Genomic DNA, 22,252 nt, shown 5'->3' with positions numbered 1-22,252 from the left:
TACCAGAGAAATTGTGTATCGTCTGGGTGGTGGTGGGGAGGCAGGACGAAGGATCCATGGAAAATAGATTAGTAAGGTCAGGTATATCTTGCCCTTCAGAGATTCTCACTACCTCAGAAAAGGTAACCGCTTTCAACTAATTGGGGTTTCATTATATTCAAAAAACCTAAACTTTGTTAAGTAACCACTGCTTCATAAAGGCACTGGGAAATGTTAGAGGGAGATCTCCTGTTCTCTAGCATTTAGTTTAATGGTCATAGATTCTGTTGACTGCAGGGCTAAAAGCCAAGATCAGCAAATAATAAAAAGAGTTTGCAGGGCACCTGGGTGGCTCAGTCGATTGAGTGTCAGATTCTTGATTTCAGCTCAGGTCATGATCCCAGGATCATGGGATCGGGCTTTGCATTGGGCTCCTTGTCAGACTCCCTGCTGGGCATGGAGCCTGCTTAAGGGTCTCTCTCTCTCTGTCTCTCTCTGTCTCTCTCTGTCTCTCTCTCCCTCTCTTTTCTCCTCTGCTCCTTCTCCTGCCCCCCCCAACCTCCTGCCTGTGTGTGCCCCCTCTCTCTCTCAAAAAAGTTTGTATTTGTCATATATTTACCATGTTCCAGGTTGTATGCTGAACTTAAACCCACGTGATCTTACTTAGTTCTCTAAAACTCGGATATTATTATTATCATTATTATTATTATTATTCAGAAATGAGGGATATCTTGTATACTTTCTATTTACTAGCTACCATTTACTGTTTACTAAATATACTTTATACATAACTTGAATTTGGATTTTATTACATTAAAAAAAAGTTTTTATTTTGGAACATTTCAAACTCATTACCTACCTTCAATAGCTATCAACATTTTGTCCATGTCGTCTATTTACTTTCTGTTTGTCTGTCCATTCAACAAATATTTACTGAGGACTTTGGAGGTGTCAGACCATTGTATTTTGTAGTCCAGAAGTAAAAATGTTATAGTTCTTGGGGCGCCTGGCTGGCTCAGCCATTAGAGCCCGTGACTCTTGATCTTGGGGTTGTGAATTCAAGCTCCACATTGGGCATACAGCTTACTTAAAAAATAAAAGAATAAATAAATAAATTTTAAAAATGTAATAGCTTTTGGGCCACAGGGTGTGTTGGTTGTTGCTCTCTGTGAAGATAGGGGATGGAAGGAGAAGCTGGGTCATTGTTTTCCAGGTGCATCTCTTCTTTAGTCTGAAGTCCACATTGAGGGGGTCTCTGTGGTCTTCTGCTTTAGTAGGAGAGGGTGGGAATGGGGAGGGATAACAATTCCTTTCCTTTTAAAAAATTTTTATTTAACATTTATTTTGAGAGAGAGAAAGTAAGCAGGCAAGAGGCAGAGAGAGAGGGAGAGAGAGAGAATCCCAAACAGGCTCTGCACTGTCAGCACAGAGCCTGATGAAGGGCTCAGTCTCATGAACCATGAAATCATGACCTGAGCCAAAATCAAGAGTCTGCGGCTTATCTGACCGAGCTACCCGGAGGCCCCAGTAATTCCCTTCCTTATTCAGGTTTCTGCCTAGGCTGCTACCCTGTCTTCCCCAAAGCATGTGCGTATACACATACACATCTAAACAAAAGGTTTTGACAGAGTTGAGGTTTGGCAAATGAAACATTGCATTTGCTAATCTTGCTTTTTTCTTCCTTTGCATTGTACTAGAATAAGGTTATGTTGTAGGTCAGAACTTTTGTTCTCTATGTTAGCCTTAAACTGTCCGAGGCCTTCCTTGCTTCATGTCACTACTTTCCTCATTTCGTTGGCCTCTTGACTCTAATTCCTGATCTGAGCTTTGAAAGATTTAGCCAACTGAAGAGGCTGGTGCAAAGGGCATTCCAGACAAAAGCAGCAGTATGTTCAAAAGGCTCCAAGGAAAGAGAGGGTGAGTGGATTTCTACAAATGGGATATAGATTACTCTGGCTAGAGGTTGGAGGGTGTTGAGCGGAGGTGTCTAACAATGAGATGGGGAAAGAAACAGTTGTTCATCCTAAAGGGCCATGTATACCATGTATACCATTCTTGGAATTTTGGACTTTATTCTATAAGTTTTAGGGAACCAACCATGGAACTTAAAGAGAATACCACAATTGGATTGTGATTTAGAAAGACCACTGGGCAACAGTGTGGAGGCTGGGAAGAAGGAATCAAGAGTATACTTGGGAAGAGTAGTTGAGAGACCATTGTCTTAATCTAGGGAAAAAGTGACAGGATTGAACTGAGAAGTAAGAAAGTAAAAATGGGAATGGAAAGAAGGAGATAGATTTGAGGGACCTTTCGTCCCCCACCAGCCAGAGCTGGTGGATGTGGAGACTGGTTAGATTTGATTGGCCAGGGGATCAGGAAGAAGGAAGAGTTCAGTAATAATGTTCAGATTTTTGGTTTAAGTAACAGGTTGAATGGTGATTCTATTTATGTGCTAAGATCAGGGAATACAGGAAAAAGACCAGGTTTGTAGAGGAAATATTTGAGCCAGTGATGCCTGAGGATAGCGATGTCCAAAAGACATGCAGAATAACTCTGGGTGCTCCAGATAGCTGTGGGCTTCATCAGAATATAGGGGATGATTTGAGTTATAGAAATAAATCAGGGAGAAGAGATACAGGAGAGAATGTGTTAAGGAAGCAAGAGAAAAGTTTTCAAGGAGAGAGGGAGCACCAGTACTTGATGTTGTAAAGAGGATAGAATGATGTATGAACACAAAAGAGAGAAAATGAAATCAATGAATATACAAACCATTCTTTCAAGGATATTGACTGTGAGGGGTGGAAGCAATGGGCAGAGGGTGCACATGATATTGAGAGAGATGTTTTGCTTTTCAAAGATGAGCTAGATTTGCACATGTTTAAATGATGCTTGGAGAGAGCCAGCAGGGAAAAAGAAGCATCTGACCACTGGAACAATCTAAAGCCTCATGTGACACTAGTCAATTTACATTTGGTCAGCTGTATTGTTATAGAAGCTTCTAGTCAAGTACTCACAGATTACAATGGAAGCGAACATCACAGAGGAGCAGAAATTCGATGTATTTAGCATGCTTGAAATTCTCTAAATAGATGTTAAGAAACATCACTAAAAGCTTCATATATGTTTATGTTTTCTACAATTGTTTTATGTTCATGATTTCCAGTCTGAAATTATTTAAAGGGCTCTTCTTGATTTAAAATATTCTGGCTTGTCAAGTTTAGGAGCATTGTATCAGTGTTGAAGAAAGAGTGATAAATTAAAACATGCATTTTATGTGCCCATGTGTAGTTAAAATATGATGGAACAAAGCTTCAATTTGCTTAAGCCTTCTAAAATATCTAGCTTTTTGTTGGAAGTCACCCATGCATAGATTTAGCTCAAATAGAATAAAAACTTCAGGCACATTATTGAAGTTTCTATTTTTAATGGAAATATGCATATATTTACATCCTGCAACCATAAATACAGTCTATGTGAGCATGAAAATACTTGGATGTGATAAATAATACTGCCAAATAGCATTGATACAGATTTCTCTATAAGACATTTCCTGCCAATCCTTGCCTGGTAGAAGAACTTTCAATAATTAATTTGGTTGAGACACAAGGGACAGACTACATTTTGGGTCTGTTTCCCTCCTTATTAGTTCACAGCCTCAGTGCTTTCATATTTTAACAGTTCGTCAAAAGTTGTGAGGCTAAATTGAACTAATACATGGAAAGAGAACATGTAAGAGCTCAGTATTAGATATTATTATTGTTATTATTAGCATTTTTTATTCATTTTTGAGAGACAGAGACAGAGCGCTAGCTGGGGAGGGGCAGAGAGAGAGGGAGACACAGGATCTGAAGCAGGCTCCAGTCCCTGAGCTGTCAGCACGGTGTCCGACGTGGGGCTTGAACCCATGTACTGTGATGCGAGACCATGACCTGAGGTGAAGTTGGATGCTTAACCGACTGAGCTACCCAGGCATCCCAGTTATTATTATTTTTACGTAGGCTTCAGAACCCAGCACAGAACCCAGCACAGGGCTCGAACTCACGACCCTGAGATCAAGACCTGAGCTAAGATCAGGAGTCTGATGCTTAACCTACTGAGCCACCCAGGCATCCCAAGTGTTAGATATTATTATCTGTAGGTTTAAGTAACCTTCTGAGAGATAAATTATAACCCATAGCACTGCTGACATCAGTGATTAAGTGTATTTAAACTGAGTAATGTTATCAAGACATTGTCCTTCATTACTTACAATAATAAGTTAGCCTTCCAGTTGTTTTAACCTTGAAGCGGGAATTCATCTCCTAATATGCCAGATATAAGAGCTCAAAAACTGGGAGGAGTTGGCTTAATATAAATCTAATAAACATAATCCAATATTTTAGGTTTTTCTTTAGACTTCCTTCTGGTAAGCATTGTCCTTAAGAACTTTCCTTAAGAAACTTTTCATTAAAGTGAAAGTGTGTAATGGTTCCCATCAAGAGGTAATGGCATCTTCTAAGTAAACTTCATCATTGACAAAGGAATTTCACATATATTTTCTTGTCTAAACTTCCTAGAATCCTTCCCAGAGTTTCAGGGCAAAGATTACGTTTTAGTTTGCTAGGTTGCCATGACAAAATATCTCAGACAGAATGAATGGCTTAAATGACAGAAACTTATGTTCATATAGTCCTGCAGGCTGAAATCCAAATTCGAGGTGTCAGTAGGTTTGGACTCTCCTAAGGTCTCCCTTTGGCCTACAGATGGCCACCTTCTTGCTGTGTTCTTACGTGGACTTTTCTCTGTGCTCACATCTTGCTGGTGTCACTTCTACTTATAATGACAGCAGTCATATTGGTTTAGAGCCACACCCTTAGGATCTCATTTAATTTTCTCTCATTAAAGGCCCTATTCCTAAAAATAGTCACAGTGGGGTTAGGACTTCAGCACATGAATTTTGAGGGGGACACAGTTTAGTCCATAGTTTCTTGGAGAGAACAGTAAGGCCAGAGATTTTTCAGGGTCACTTGGCTTGTGGTTAGCTTTTCATGATCCTATTTTTCCCCATCACACATCTCACATTTCCTGATGAAATTATTTCTCCAGAAATGCTTTCTTGATGGCATGTATTTATGAAATAATTTAAATTCAGAAACAAAAGAATGGTATTTTATTCACACCTGAAATCCAAGTTTAGAATTTCTTTGATTGTATTTTGCTCGATTCAACTGAACTGTCTTGGACTTCACTATTGTCTATTTTTAGATGGTCATTTCACAATAGCTTTTAGACTAGCTTGAGAAATTAAGGGTTAGCTTATTCTAATAGTCCCTAACTCACAAACCCTTCAACAAAAAACACTTAAAAAAGAGAAAGAACCTGTTATGAAATTGCTAGCAAGGGATGTCATGTTACAAAACCCTCTTGGGCCATGAATTAACTATTGCTGTTTCAGATTTTCTTTTTTTTTTTTTTTAAATAGAGGAATTAATAGAGACATCTTATGAGTATCAAAACAAATTATATGTCCGCTGTGCCCTCCCTTCACCTTTCTGGAGGCTGGGGAAGCCAACAGTAAGGTGCTGGCAGATTTAGTTCCTGGTGAGATCCCTCTCTCTGATATACTTATAGCCACCTTTTAGCTCTATCTTCACATAGCAGAGGGGGCTTGGGGTCCCGGGCCCTGGGAGGATGGAAAGGCAAGCTCTCAATGAACTATTGGGACTTCATCAAGATAAAAACCTTCTTCACACTGAAGGGAACAATCAACAGAACTAAAAGGCAACCAACAGAATGGGAGAAGATATTTGCAAATGGCATATCTGATAAAGGGTTAGTATCCAAAATCTATACAGAACTTATCAAACTCAACACCCAAAAAACAAATAATCCAGTGAAGAAATGGGCAAAAGACATGAATAGACACTTCTCCAAAGAAGACATCCAGATGGCCAACTGACACGTGAAAATATGCTCAACATCATCATCAGGGAAATACAAATAAAAATCACGATGAGATGCCACCTCACACCTGTCAGAATAGGTAAAACTAACAACACAGGAAACAATAGATGTTGGTTAGGATGTAGAGAAAGGGGAACACTCTTTCACTGTTGATGGGAATGCAAAGTGGTGCAACCACTCTGAAAAACAATATGGAAGTTGCTCAAAAAGTGAAAAATAGAGCTACCCTAAGATACAGCAATTGCCCTGCTAGGTATTACCCAAAGGATACAAAATTACAGATTTGAAAGGGACACGTGCACCCTGATGTTTATAGCAGCACTATCAACAATAGTCAAACTGTGGAAAGAGCCCAAATGTCCAACAACTGAGGAATGGATAAAGAAGATGTGGCATATATATGCAATGGGATATTACTCAGCCATCAAAAAGAATGAAATCTTGCCAGTTGCAATAAAATGGATGGAGCTAGAGTATATTATGCTAAGTGAAATAAGTCAGGGAAAGAAAGAAAAATACCATATGTTTTCACTCATATGTGGAATTTAAGAAACAGAACAGATGAACATATAGTAAAGAAAAAAAAAGAGAGGGAAGCAAACCATAACAGACTTTTAAGTATAGAAAACAAACTAAGGGTTGATGGAGGGAGGTGGGTAAGAGAGGGCTAAATGGGTGATGGGTATTAAGGAGGGCACTTGTTATGATGAACACTGAATGTTATATATAAGTGATGAATCAGTAAATTCTGCTCCTGAAACTACATGTTAATCAGAATTTAAATAAAAATTTGAAATAAAAAAAAAAAAGAAAGAAGAGCTGTCCAATCCCATCAACTGAGTCCCACCCTCCTCACCTCATTCAAACTTAATTATCTCCCACAGACCTCACCTTCAAATCCATCACATTGAGGAGTTAGGGCTTCAACATATGAATTTTTGGAGAGCACATTCACTCCATTACAGAGTTGTTTCTACTTTTTGTTTGCTACGAGTAATTCTGCGTTCATGTACATGTTTTTGTGTGGATATATATTTTTATTTCTGTTGGGTATTTACCTAGCAGTGGAATTGATCGGTCATATGCCAACTCTATATTTTGAGTAATTACCAAGCTTTTTTTCTAAAGTAGCTACACCATTGTCCCTCCTCACCAACAATGTATAAGGGTTCCAATTTTTCCACATTCTTGTCAACACTTGTTATTTGGTGTTTTGATGATAGTCATCCTAGGGGCTGTGATGTGTTATCTCATAGTTTTGTTTTGCATTTGTCTAATGACTAATAATGTCGAGCATCTTTTCATGGCCTTACTGGTCATTTTAATATCTTCTTTGGAAAAAAAATCTTTTGCTCATTTATTATGGTAAAATATTCATCAGATAAAATTTACCACTTTTAAGTGTACAGTTCACTGGCATGAAGTATATTCAAATTGTTATGCAACCATCACCACCATCCATCTTCACAACTTTTTCATCTTCCCAAACTGAAACTTAATTCTGTGCCCATCAAATAAGTCCCCTTACTTTGATCTCCAGCTCCTGGAAACTACAATTCTACTTTTTGTCTATGAATTTGACTATTCTAGGTATTTCATATAAATGTTATCATACAGTATTTGTTATGTTTGTGACTGGCTTATTTCACTTAGTATGATGTCCTCAATGTTCATTCATTTGTAGCATTGGTCAGAATTTCATTGCTTTTTAAGGGTGAATAATATTCCATTGTATGTATGTAGCCTGTTTTGTTTACCCATTTATTAATCAAAGGATACTTGGGTTGTTTCCACCTTTTGGCTATTGGTGTGATGAACACTGGTGTATAAATGTCTCTTTGAGACCCTGCTTTCAAATGTTTTGAGTATATTGAAGTGGGATTGCTGGATCATATTATAATTATATCTTTAATGTTTTGAGAAACTGCCATACTGTTTTCTATAGTGGTTGTACCATCTTACTTTCCCACCAACATTGCACAATGGTCTAGTTTCTCTACATCTTTGTCAACACTTGCTAATTTCTTTTTCTTTTTTTTGATAATAGTGAACCTAATGGGTGTGAAATTGGATTTATGTGGTTTTAATTTGCATTTCTCCAATGATTAGTGATGTTAGACATCATTTTATGTTCTTTATTTTATTCTCTTTTCTTTGTTCAACTGATGTTTATTAGGTGTCTGGGCACACAGAAACAAAATACATGATCCAGGATCTCCAGAAGCTCTTAGCAGAGTGTAGTCTAATAGTAGTCGTCGTCATCGTCGTTGTCATCATTGCCTAATGCTTAAATTTCTTGGAAAAAATTACTAACTTGTCTGAGTACCCACTCTCTCTTCTGCGTAAAAGTAATAACACCCATTCCACAGGAATGGATGTTGTGTCTTTTTGTGTCCTTATTGGTCATTTGTATATGTTCTTTGGAAAAATATCTATCAAGTCCTTTCCCCATTAAAAAAAAATGTTTATTTATTTATTGTGAGAGAGAGAGAGAAGGAGATAGAGAGTGAGCACGAGCAAGGAAGGGGGAGAGCGAGAAAGAGAGAGAAAAAGAATCCCAAGCAGGCTCCACGCTGCCAGTGCTCAGCTCAACACAGGGCTTGAACTCACAAACTGCAAGATCGTGACCTTAGACTAGATCAAGAGTTAGAGGCTCAACCGACTGAGCCAATCAGACACCCTGCCATTTATTTTTAATTTTTTAATTTTTTAATTTTTTGTTGACCTCTGAACTTTTTATTGGCCTCCTGCTCTCCATAGGTACCCTGCTTCTGCTGCTTCAGTGCCTCAGAACTTTGGTATCGTTGGTCTCAGGACCTTGCTGTCCACAATCCTGTGGGTGGTGGTCATCTAGATGGTTTACAAGGAATTGCTGCTATCCAGGGCATCACCAAGACTGAAGTCCTACCTGTGTTCCAGCAGGCGACGGTAGGTGGTGATCTCAGCCTTCAGCTTAAACTTGACATTGAGCAAGGAAGGCCTCATACTCTTGGCCACTCTCTGCCACTGCCCCTCTGCCTGGGCTGGGACAGCTCTGACTCCAGATGCAGCAGGACCCTGTTGAGTTGCTCCATCTGCATCATGTAGTGGGCCTCCACCTCCCAAGCTGTTCTCCAAGCTGGCCTTCAGGTTTCTCATTGAGTGCAGGTTGATTTCCAAGGTCTGGGCTGTACGTCTCAGCTCCATGAGTGTCATCTCAACTGATCCTATCTTAGTGGTCTGTGAGGTAACCACTGTGGTGCTCTCCTCAATCTTCTCAGACCAGTACTTGTCCAGCTTCTCTTGGTTTTTGAGTCAGCTCATCATCCTGGGCCTGGATGTCCGCCATGATCTTGCTGAGGTCCTGAGATTTTGGGGGCATCCAAATCCATGGTCAACCCAGGGTTGACAGTTTGGTTTTGTAGACCTTTTATTTCCTCCTCCTGGTTCTTCTTCATGAAGAGCAGTTCCTCCTTGAAAGCCTCAATCTCTGTCTCCAGCTGCAGCCAAGTGACATTGGTGTCATCAATTACCTCACAGAGGCCATGGATGTCACTCTTCAAAGACTGGCACATGGCCAGCTCCATCTCATACTTGACTTTGAAGTCATCATTAGCAAGATGGGCATTGTCAATCTGTAGAACAATGTGGACATTGTCCACAGAATTTTCAAAGAACTGAGCCTTGATGGTCTTGAAGTAATGTCCCCAGTTTCTGACCTGGGGTTCTTTCTTCTCTAGGTGTTTCCAGATTTTGATCTCCAGTCTCTGATTATCAGCCTCCAGGTTCCTCACCCTCTCCAGGTAGGAGGCCAGATGGTCATTCAAGTCTTGCATGGTCTCCTTCTTGCCCTGGATTTCCCCTATGCCCACCAGACCCCTGGCTATCCTGGTGGCCATGTCCCAGACCCCCAACCATCCTGAAGCTAGAGTAGCAGGATATGGAGATCCAGGAGCTTGAACCCTCAATGCCTGCATAGACCCTGGCTGCACTGCTGACTGGCTGAACCTGGTGGTTGGGCGACTGCACTGAGCCCAGGGACCTGTAGTTGGAGGAAAAGGTAGAGCGGTTGGTGAAGCTCATGCTGTTCCAGGAGTAAGAGGAGAGGCCAGGAATCAGGCTTGGGCCACCACCCATACCATTTTTAAATCAGATTTGTTATTGTTGAATTCTAGGCATTCCGTTTATATTTGGGATATTAACCTGTTATCATATACAGTAAAACCTTGGTTTGTGAGCATAATTCATTCTGGAAACATGTTTGTAATCCCAAGCACTTGAATATCAAAGTGAATTTCAAGAACCAATGGCCCAGTTGTGATCATGTGATGTTTGGCATCATATACTACTCATATTGCAAGACATCACTGGTTTATCAAGTTAAAATTTATTAGAAATGTTTGCGCATCTTGCAGAACAAGTTACTCACAATCCAAGGTTTTATTTATATGACTGGCAAATATTTTCTCCCATTCCATAGGCTGCATTTTTACCCTGTTGATAGTGTCCTTTCATGCACCAAGGTTTTTCATTTTGATGCAATCCAGTTTTCTATTTTTTTGTGGCGTATGCTTTTGATGTCATATCCAGGAATCATTACTAAATCCAATGTTGTGAAGCTTTTCCCCTGTGTCTTCTTCTAAGAGTTTTATAGTTTCTCTACCCAACATAAACAGAAAAGGTTTTGGTTTAGATAAATCATTTCTCTTCTTCCTTTTTCTTTTCATGTTGTAATCCCTCATGTTCCCTATATTTACCACAAAGTGGCTAGCTAATCTGAGAATTTAACCTGTACCAATATTAATGTATTTTTCCTATTGGTTATTTATGGCTACATTAAACAACAACAACAAAAACTACCTCAAAGCTAAGTGACTTAAAACAGTGATGCCATTTACTTACTAACAAATCCATACTCAGCCAGAGTAGACTAGAGTGGCTCAGAGACTGATAGCTGTAATTCTCTGAAGGGTCACTCACTCACTCACTCACTCACTCACTCACTCACTCACTCACTCACCTGTGTGGCCTTAATGCTGTCTGGGTGGGACTTCAGCTTTGGTTGTAACCAGAATACTTGCGTGTGATGTTTCCATATGACTGCTGGGCTTTCTTATAGCATGGTAGCTGGGTTCCAAGGGTGAGCACATAAAGAAAGAGCGATAGAGATTAGAGAGCAGGCAGGAGCCATATGGTCTGTATGAACCAGTTTCTGAAGTCATGCCACATTCCTTCCGTTGTTCTCTATTTGCCAAGTAGCCTAGTCCACTTCAAGGACAGGGAAAATAGGCTCTGCTTACTGATATATGGCTGCAAGGTTCTGGGAGAGCATTTAAGGCCAGGAATATTGCTGTGGCTATTTTTGGAAATACAATCTTCATACCTCACAATGGCAATATACAAATTCTGAAAAGGCAATATTAAAAAGCTAAAGAAATGATTGTCGAAATGGGAGTTTCAGGCAATAAAACACAGTTTTGGCAGAGACAGTTGGACAGCCCTTTCAGTAACATTAGGTAGGCAACCACATCTTCTGTAATACATGGACCAGTTCTAAAAGGGAACAATGAGCTTTTCTAAGAATTATGTGAGTCAAGCTGTCTACGCAAAGTCTTGCAAAGTAGAATTTATTTTTGAAAACTCACTAATCTTAAGATTTGAAGAGAATGTTCTAGTAAGTTTCCTTATCATTGCTGCTTAAATTTGTGTAGAGATACTGTCATCCAGAATGGTCAGGATGTTATCAGTGTGGGTTCTTTTTTTTAAATTCTGAAGCTACCTAACTATAAAATTAGTAAAGATTAGACAGTTTGAAAGATGAATGTTGAAAAAATATTATGTCAAGGAAAGCAGAAAAGGACATGGATTTGAAGGTCATCTAGAATTCTGTGGAGAGTGATTCTGTTGGAATTGAGTGCTGAGAATATCAACAGTGCCTTATTCATGCTGTTTTTGAACTTAAGGTTTAAGTGATTTACATTTGGTAACCAGATCTTATTATTATTTCTAACATGTACCTGTTGAGAAAGTTACTCGTAACTGGGGGAAAAAGAACTACTCCAAATTTATACTGTTTGTCACTTTGCCAATCAGAAAGTTCTACAAATGAATACTTTTGATATTTTTTGCAAACTCTAGTCTAATTACCAGTACCAAATGCTGACACTCACTGGAACAGAGCATTAAGTGAATTTTGGGTTGTGACAGCTAATTATTCTGATTTAAGAAGGAGTCTGTTTCTTCATGCTCTTAGTCACAGACTGTTATAGTGAGACATTGTTTTTCTTTGTTTACTCCCATGAGCTTTAGGTTAATGGTTAAGTAAACCCTAATACTATCAGTTAACCACAATGTTTGACTAACTCTCCCTTGTCATTGCCCCAGACAACAGAGCCTTTATCTTATATGTAAGCTCAAGACCATTGTGGTAGGTACTGGGAGTTCTTGTTACATAAGTGCTGATGCAAGTTACCCCCAGTTACAATAGTAGACATAATATGAACATATTCACTAATGAACCAAGCACTTATGAAATTAGTCTCATCTCAAAGATTCTTTCACTCATTAACACTTGTGTCTAGCCCACCCATCAGGTCAATGTCTTTGTCAAGCAGAATATATAATGTAAATAGGACACAGATGGATTACAAAATGAAGTTGCAAACCTTGTAAAAAGGATGATGACAGGATAGATAATTCAGAAGGGAATGATTTGAATATCAAAGGATAAGGAGGGGCCCTTGGGAAAATTGATGAAACTCTAGTATATTTTGCAAAAATCTGAAAATTGAATATGAAGGAAATACTGACTTAGGACTCTCATCAACTTTATCAAAAGAATCATGCCAGAACTAAAACAAAATCAATCCTTAATTCATTTTTTGTTTGTTGTATTAGGACATATTTGTAATTACAAACTAACTTTTAAATATAAGATAAAATTACAATCTTTGGTTTCTCTTCTCATTATGAATGTCTCTATAAAAATTTTTTTCTCATTATTTAATATGAATTTCTATTCCACTTTTAATAGATGTTGTTTTCCTGTTATTAATTATCCTCAGATAATGAGGACATCCTAAATCAATGCTCTTCATGTTGGTAGTTTTCTAAAACCTATATTCAATTATTTATTTGTTTAATGTTTATTTATTTTGAGAGAGAGAGAGAGCGAGAGTGAGCGAGCTTGAGCAGGGGAGGGGCAGAGAGAGAGGGAGACAGAGAATCCCAAGCAGGCTCTGTGCTGTCAGTGCAGAGCCCAACACGGGCCTTGAACTCATGAACCATGAGATCATGACCTGAGCTGAAACCAAGAGTTGGATGCTTAACTGACTGAGCCACCCAGGCACCCCTAAAACTTGGATATTGAAACATTAATTCTCTCTCCAAGACTACAATCCTGTAGACACTTCCTAGTCCCAAATACTAGAGTTCACACCCTCCTTTAAAAAAGTTTAGAATTACAGCAGATTTCTAGAATGCTAGAGTCTGACATAACCTAACATGTCACTGTTAAGTGACAATGCACCTCTGCAGCCCTCTGTTTTCTTGTGGAAGAAACTGAATTGTCGTCTTGTTCCCCCGTAACTGCTCCAGTAACATTGATTCTGTTTTCCCTGACTTGCATGTGTGATCTAAACATAAATTCCTCTGCTTGAAATGTCTTCCACCTTCTTTTTTCTATCCTTCTCAATCGTTATGGCCCTTTAAGATAGTTTTCAAACACAGCTTCTTCAGTGAAGAACTCCCTAGTTCCCAAAAGAAAAACAATTTTTTCTAAGTTTTTACATCATTGGTCTTATACATTTGAAAGTTATCATCTTTGTCTTCTTAGCACTTATAGTAACAGCTAATTCCATCTACCTCTGTGACTCAAATCCCCTACCCCACTTTTTATCCCTTGCTTATGTTCATTAGAGACAAAGCACTGAACATTGTAACTGCCTCTTCTTGCATTTACCTTAATATTTTATTTTGTATTTTTAAATGGACTGTGGGCAATCATTCATCTAAGAGCAATTTTGCCCCCCAGAGGACATTTCACAATGTCTGGAATATTTTTTTAAAGTTTATTTATTTATTTTTGAGAGAGAGAAAGAGAGAGAGTGAGCGAACGAGCATGCACAGCTGGGGAAGGGCAGAGAAAGAGAGGGAGAGAGAGAATCCCAAGCAGGCTCCATGCTATCAGCACAGAGCCTGATGAGGGGCTCTATCCCACAAACTGTGACATCATGACCTGAGCTGAGATCAAGAGTTAGGTGTTCAGAGCGCCTGGGTGGCTCAGTTGGTTAAGCATCTGACTTTGGCTCGGGTCATGATCTCGTGGTCTGTGAGTTTGAGCCCCGTGTTGGGCTCTTTGCTGACAGCTCAGAGCCTGGACCCTGCTTCTGATTCTTTGTCTCCTTCTCTCTCTGCCCCTCCCCTGCTTGTGCTCTGTCTCTCTCTCTCAAAAAATAAATAAACCTTAACAACAGCAACAAAAAAGAGTTGGATGCTCAACTGACTGAGCCACCAAGTTGCTCCTGGAATAATATTTGATTGTCACCACTGGGGAAGAGCTATGTCTTTTAGTGGTAGAGTCCAGGGATGCTGCCAGATATCTTCTAATGCACAGGACAGGCCCCACAACAAAGAATCATATGGTCCAAAATGTCAGTTATACCAAGGTGATTGCACGTAATGACCTCTGCTGTGTTAGTGATCAGACAACTGGGGATACATCCCCAAACTTTTTTCAAAAATTATTATAGAACTTCTTAGTGAGCATTCATTTTCTCCACCAAGGGATCCTCTAATATTATGCCTGCAGAATAAAAAAAAAAAAGTTTAGCTGACAGTGTTTTGGGAGTGAGATAGGGAGGGGGAATTCTCAGTCCCCCTGTTTCCAGTTAGGTGCCCTGCCCCTTCTCTCCTCAGTGCCCAGTGTTCCAGAGTCCAGGATCTCTCTGCTTCAGTGTCTTTATAGAATAAGTCCTGCAGTGTCTTGTGGTGGTCTGGGAAAAGTAAATTCCTGGCTGTGGTGTGGTCATGGGGATATGGGGGTTTAATGACTCCTTATACAGATTTTTAAATGATCACCACATCTCACTCTGTTTTCTGAGGTACTTGGAGCCTTCAGTTCCTGTGTGCTTCTCTCTTCTCCTTTTCTCCCTTCCCTACCCTTACATCTGTGTCCTTCCTTCCTTCTTCCTTTCTTTCCTTCCATCCCTCCTTTCCCTCCCTTCTTTTTGTCTTTCTGTCTTTCTCTGACTGAATAGGTTTTCTTTGGGGGTATAATCTTTTTCCTGAAGTCAGGTTTTAAGCTTTCTCCACTCTGGTGAATCAGTTAGCTTTTCATCTTTCAAAAATGTGTTAACTTCTTCATCAGCTTCCTTCCATTCTCTTTGCATTTTAGAATGATATTGTTTGTATTTATTTTACTATTGATTTACTATTGTATTTATTTTACGATTGTTTATGGAACACCTGTATTCAGTCAGCCACCTTAGAAGAAGTCCAAAGTGTCCTTAGTCTTTTTTAAAAAATATTTATTTGTTGAGAGAGAGAGAGAGAGAGAGAGAGAGAGAGAGAATTCCAAGCAGGCTCTGTGTGTTGTTAGCGCAGAGCCTGATGTGTGAGATTATGACCTGAGCTAAAATCAAGAGTTGGATGCTTAACCAATTGAGCCACCCAGTTGCCCCCAAAATGCCCTTAGTCATCTTGCATGGCTTTGGAGTATTGGATAATACAAGATTGCCATAAAAGAATGAAGTGATTCTTACTCCAGAGATTCATTTTTTCCCCTTTTTTCTGGCATAGGGGGTGCGATATACATGCAAAGGCAGATAACCAGAGAGCATACACATCAGATCTGGGACAGCAGTGTTCACTGGAGAAAATTCATAGAGACAGAAGTAGCAGGCAGGTTGTTAACTTTTGTCCACTCATTCTAGGGCAGTACAGAAGTCTAGCAAAATCAGTATTGCCAGGAAGCAGAATTCTGGGGCTACTGAGCTAGGTAGGCAAAGTCTCTTGTGCACCATTGACATGGTAGCAGTGGAACTGCCCACCTCAGGGGGTCCTGCAAAAGCAGACAGTGAGGATAGTGGCAACAGTCACAATGGACTGAAGATTAGATGACTTCTGTTGATTTTTCAGGTGCTGGTAAGCTCCCAAGATTCCCATGTAACTTTGGAAAAGGAAATGATGACAGAGCTGGGTTAAAGGGAAATACTTGTGAAATTTCTTACACACTTGGACAATTAAGTGTCACATAGAACATGTATGTTTGAGATGTTGTCCCCCTGTCTCACTATGGCCTGACTGAAAATGAAACTAGGATGTTTTTAAGGCTTGTTGAACCAAAAGAGACTTGATCTTTTTCGCTGCAGAGAGGGCAGACTATTTATTGCTATGAAAACTTTAGTTTGTTGGCCCTTGACGTTTAGAACTATGGGGGGGTGGGGCATTATAGTGTTCGAGAAGTAGAAGTGAGTTTAAACAGCACAATGGGAAAAGGGGTGAGGGCAGGTTGAGTCTAGATGATATAGACTAGTATGGAGCAGGAAAAGACTAATGAAGCACATTCTCTCTCCTGTGGTCCCTGCTTTCTCCAGGAACCAGGTTATTGTGCAAAACCAAACTCTGCATACTGAGCAAAACAAAGCAGAAAGATGAGTTCATTGCAACAGTTTTGACGTGCAAGCCCAGAAACTCAAGACTATGGAGCAATGAGTTCCAAGTTGCTCACAGACTGAAGGACTTTTATAGGGTAAATGCAGAAGTTATCTGGCTTGTTCAGCTGATTGGTTGCCAGGTGGTCTTTTTCCTTATCTGGAATAGGGTGGCTGAGTCAGGGCAACAAGGAAGTCCAGAGATGCTGTGAAGAGCCTTGGTGTTTGGGGTTTGGCTGGCATCCTCTGCTGATCTCTGAGGAGAGTTGTGAATTCCTGTGAGGTGAGGTTAACTTTTGTTCTTTTTTATACACCTGCATTGACTGTCTCCATTTTTCCCCTGACATAATGACTCCGTTTGAGTTTGGCTCTACATTGTCATTGCAAGAACTGGCTCAGAGAGGACCTGCTTCCCTTGCCTCTCACGTCTTATGTTGATCAAGGGCTTCCGGCTGTGTTGGCAGGTGTCACAGAGGAAGGAGCATCACAGATGTGTGTGCGCCACGTGACTTAGTTGGGGAAATGGATCAAATCCAGACTGGTGAGTCCTGTGGCTCGGGGTGTAGTACGAATGACATTTCTGGGGATAGGATGATGGGGGCATTTGGTTTGGAGGCTGAGAAGGACCACCTTCAGGATAAAATTAAATCTTGGCTAAGACAGATCATGTGTTTCAAAGTAAGTAGACTGAAGAGTTCTTTCTTGGGTTAAAAATATCACTGTTTATCTTCTTTTCATTTGAAATAGCTTATTTTGCAGTTATTTATGAAAAGATGCTGTGAGCAAACAACATTTCACAATTAAGTACTTTACAGGATCTGTCAAAGAAGATAGAGAGTATCTTACTAACAACTGAATGTTTTCAAAAGCCTAGAATTCAACCATTTAGATACCATCCTGTGTGCTAGCTATGAAGTAACTGTGATTTTAGCTAAAAAGAAAAGAAAAGAACCCTTCAGTGAATAGGAAGTAATAAAGAAATTCTTTAACGCAAATTGTATTTGCTTTATATATATATGTATATATATATATGTATACATATATCTGTGTGTACATAGTATGTGTGTAAGTATACATGTGTATTTATATATGTAAAATTTACAACAGGCAACCTGTGGCAAGTTTGAGAGGGCAGTGACATGTACCAGAGTGGGTGTAACTGTTCTTAACCATCTCTTTTTTCCATATTGAAGCCAGTCCCAGAACAATGGCCTAGGTGCCCCAGTGCCAGTAAACACAATCCTTCTGGAACTCTCTGGCTCCGTTTTTGGTGATGCCACAGGGTGTGGGCTTGGTTTTGTTAAAGTAATTACACAAGCTGGCCGTTAGACTGGGGTACCTCTAATGCTTGTTAGCCTGCTGAGCAAACCAAAACCTGAGCCAGGGCCAATGCACTGGAACCCGAGAAAATCAAACTGAAGAACAATCACAAACAGCCAACCAGGCATTCCCAAATAAGGCAAGCACTTAAGCTATCACCAATCAAATAATTTCCTTCTTTGCTTTTAGGTCTCCTCTCTAAAAGCCTCTCCCCTAGTGCCTGTCAGTGGAGCAACTCCTAACCACTGACCGTTTGGCACTGCCTGATTCCAATCAATGTCTGCTCAGCTTAAGTTTTGAAAATGTTAAGGTGCCTCAGTTTAGATTTTAACAGTTTTCTTTCATTGCAGCATAGTGGCAAAGAGCATTGGAAGTCGAGGGAGTAAATAGGGAGAACAGGCCTCAGAGTCTGTTTTGGTCTGAGGCTTAGGAGAAAGAAAGCTTCTACCTAGTTCAACTTGATTATTAGATTTCTGCTCTTGAGATTGGGTTCAAGGCCTGGCTGGTATTAAAGTGTTCCTTTCCTCTCCTGTGTCTGGTTAAGAACAATGATAATAGCTATTATAATTCTCCTATTTCTGAGTTTGCTGCCTGTAATAACATCCAATACCTCTTAATATGATTCCAGTTTCTAACACAGCATAAGATTCACAGCCCTGCACAAATCAGTGATATCCTACCTTTTGAGTTGATTTATTGGTTCTTTCATTAGATTTCTTGGTGTCTTCAGAACACATGATTTTTCTTATGAATCTATTTTATTGTCAATTGGCTTATATACAACACCCAGTGCTCATCCTAACAGGTGCCCTCCTCAATGCCCATCAACCGTTTTATCCTCTCTCCTCCCCTATCGACCCCCAGTTTGTTCTCTGTTGTTTTTTTTTTTTTTACTTTTATTTATTTTTGAGACAGAGAGAGACAGAGCATGAACAGGGGAGGGGCAGAGAGAGAGGGAGACACAGAATCGGAAGCAGGCTCCAGGCTCCGAGCCATCAGCCCAGAGCCCGACGTGGGGCTTGAACTCACGGACCGTGAGATCATGACCTGAGCCGAAGTTGGACGCTTAACTGATCGAGCCACCCAGGCGCCCCTGTTCTCTGTTTTTAAGAGTCTTTTGTGGTTTGCCTCCCTCCCTCTCTGTAACTATTTTTTCCCCCATCCCTTTCCCCATGGTCTTCTGTTAAGTTTCTCAAGATCCACATATGAGTGAAAATGATACCTGTCCTTCTCTGACTTATTTCACCCAGCATAATACCTTTCAGTTCCATCCATCTTGCTGCAAATGGCATGATTTCATTCTTTCTCATTGCCAAGTAATATTCCATTGTATACATAAACCTCATTTTCTATATCCATTCATCAGTTGATGAACACTTAGGCTCTTTCCATAATTTGGCTATTGTTGAAAATGCTGCTATAAACATTGGGGTACAAGTGCCCCTATGCATCAGCACTCCTGTATCCCTGGAACCTCCACACTGTTTTCCAGAGAGGCTGCATCAGTTTGCATTCCCACCAACAGTGCAAGAGCGTTTCCGTTTCTTCACATCCTTGCCAGCATCTGTTGTTTCCTGTTCATTTTAGCCACTGTCACCGGCGTGAGGTGGTATCTCAGTGTGGCTTTGATTTGTATTTCCCTGATGATGAGTGATGTTGAGCATCTTTTCATGTGTGTGTTGGCCATCTGAATGTCTTCTTTGGAAAAGTGTCTATTCATGTCTTCTGCTCATTTATTCACTGGATTTGTGTGTGTGTGTGGGGGGGAAACACATGATTTAATGAGATTGTACCTTTGTGCTTTCCATTTTCATTGACTAGCAGCTTACTTTCAATTCACCCTTCAAGGCTGTTTTAGTTTCCTGGGGCCACCGTTACAAATTATCACACATTTGGTGACTTAACACAACAGAAATTTATGCTGTCACACAGTTCTGGAGGCCAGAAGTCCAAAATTAAGATGTTGGCAGAATTGGTTCCTTTTGGAGACTTTGAGCCCCTCTCCCAGCTTCTGGTGGGGGCCAGAAATCCTTGGCATTCCTTGCCCTGTCACTCCAGCTTCTTCCTCGATCCTCATGTGATCTTTTCCTCATTTCTCCTCTTCTCAAGTCTCCCTCTTCTTTTAATGTTTATTTATTTTTGAGAGACAGAGAGAGACAGAGCATGAGCAGGGGAGGGCAGAGAGAGGGAGAGACACAGAATCCGAAGCAGACTCCAGGCTCTGAGCTGTCAGCACAGAGCCTGATGCAGGGTTCGGACCCATGAACCATGAGATCATGACCTGAGCTGAAGTCGGATGCTCAACCAACTGAGCCACCCACCCTCCCTCTCCTTTCTCTTAGAAGAATACTACTAGTCATTGAATTTAGGGCCCACTCTAAATCCAGGGTGATCTCATCACAAAATCCTTAATTACATCTGCATAGACCCCTTTTCCAAATGATATCACATTCACAGAAACTGGATGTTAGGACTTAAATATATCTCTTGGGGGGGGGGGCATTATTCAACCGATTACAATGGCTTAACTCACTTTTCTTGCTGAAGACTTTCCAGAATGGTCCACACTATTTCTACCTCCCCTGTGATCCTGTGGCACTATTCTAATTGTTTGTGGGCCTGTAACGCATGAGAGATTAGGTGCTCCTTAGATTTGGTGTTCCTAGCTCAGTGCCTGACAGAGGTCATAAGACCTCAGTGTGTTGGTTGAACTTAAACAAAGCATTGCTCACGTCACATTGTTATTCTTTTTTTTTTTTTTTTTTTTAAACGTTTTTTATTTATTTTTGGGAAAGAGAGAGACAGAGCATGAACGGGGGAGGGGCAGAGAGAGAGGGAGACACAGAATCGGAAACAGGCTCCAGGCTCCGAGCCATCAGCCCAGAGCCTGATGCGGGGCTCGAACTCACGGACCGCGAGATCGTGACCTGGCTGAAGTCGGACGCTCAACTGACTGCGCCACCCAGGCGCCCCCGTCACATTGTTATTCTAAGGCTGACTTACAACAGCAATAGGTTATTCAGACCAGAGCTACTCACAATTCACTTTGAAATCAATGAGCTTCTTCCAAGGCCAGATAATGTCTGAGTGAGAAAATATCTTACTCATCACTACTCATCTTTTTTATGTCTTACATATGGTGCCAAGTGGAGAAGGCAACTGTTCATGTGATACTTATTCATTCAGCAAATACTGGACACCTGTTCTGAGCCAGGCCCTGCCCTAGGCATTTGAGATACAATATGCATATGATAACAAGTAGTCAGCACCTGGACAAGGATGGAGACATGTGAGCACTCAACTTACATTATATTATAGTAATGACTTGGGTGCTGAGGGAGGTGCGGGGTGCTGTGAAATTCCTAACATGAGCCTGGAATCTAGACTGGGGACAGGGAAATTATCTGGGAAGAAGTGATTAACATAAGTAAGGAGCAGTGAGGACTTGTCATGGTAAGGCGGTAGGGCTGAACGCTTCCAGGAGAGGCATGTGCAAAACTGTGGCAGTGAGAGGGAAGGTATGACATGTTTGGCAAATGGTTGAAGATGGCAGGGGCAGTGGTTCTTAAACGTCGGCTGCATCAGAATCTCCTGGAGATTTGTTAAATGTAGACAGCTGCAGCTTACCCCAAGCGTTCTGTATCAGCAGGCCTAAGAAGGCTGAAGAATTTGCATTTCTAACAAGTTGTCAGGTGATGCTGATGCTGCTCATCTGGGGACCACACTTTGAGAACCACTAGGCTAGAACGAGCACAATGAGTAATGTGCAGAACTGGGTAGAGTGGGATGGACATAAAGTAGGGGCTAGATTATAAAAGGTCTTGAAGGATATGTTTGAATTGGGTCCTGAGGTCCATTGGAAGCCTTTGATGGGGCTGGATAGTGATACGCTTTTGATGACTTAAGTCTATATATGAAGAATCTGCTAGAGGGGGCAAAACTGAGGGAGACTGTTGCAGGAGTAGAGGAGAGACGCAGCGGTCACTAGTGCAAAGGTGGCTGTGGGGATGGAGAGAATGGATGGATTTCAGAAGTATAGGAAATAGCGTAAGAAAGTCTGTAAAGGAGCTCCTTTAAAAAGTGAAATTCTGTCATTAGAAGTGGGGACTAAACTGTGATCCCCCAGACCGATGGCATTTTATCATCTGGGAACTTGTTAGAAATCCATGTTTCCAAAAGTGTAGCAATGGGGTCCAGTATTCTGTATTTTAAAAAGCCCTCAGGATGATTCTGATACCTACCATAGTTTGAGAGCCACTGCCTTGAAGCAATTGTGTCCTTAACTGAATGCAGAATAAAACGAAATGCAAAATAGAAGAAAATCCAAATTAAATAAAAATTAAAGTGCACATATCTCATGGAATGATCTTGCATTAGGA

The 22,252-nt window shown here is 40.6% G+C and overlaps 1 long non-coding RNA gene and 1 pseudogene across 1 annotated transcript in view; one reads left to right on the top strand and one right to left on the bottom strand.

Annotated features, from left to right (window-relative positions):
- Nucleotides 1-8,448: 8,448 nt before the first annotated feature.
- Nucleotides 8,449-10,077, bottom strand: LOC131507572 (keratin, type I cytoskeletal 18-like; annotated as a pseudogene).
- A 6,383-nt stretch (nucleotides 10,078-16,460) lies between these two features.
- The window catches only part of LOC131507579 (uncharacterized), a 220,811-nt gene continuing 215,019 nt past the window's right edge, over nucleotides 16,461-22,252 (top strand). Inside the window, exon 1 of the long non-coding RNA XR_009259563.1 lies at nucleotides 16,461-17,094. This is a non-coding gene — a long non-coding RNA (uncharacterized LOC131507579). The remainder of the gene's footprint in view (nucleotides 17,095-22,252) is intronic.

Source organism: Neofelis nebulosa, chromosome 1 (assembly GCF_028018385.1).
Source record: "Neofelis nebulosa isolate mNeoNeb1 chromosome 1, mNeoNeb1.pri, whole genome shotgun sequence".
Taxonomy (NCBI): domain Eukaryota; kingdom Metazoa; phylum Chordata; class Mammalia; order Carnivora; family Felidae; genus Neofelis; species Neofelis nebulosa.
This window is presented reverse-complemented; position numbering and strand designations above follow the sequence as displayed.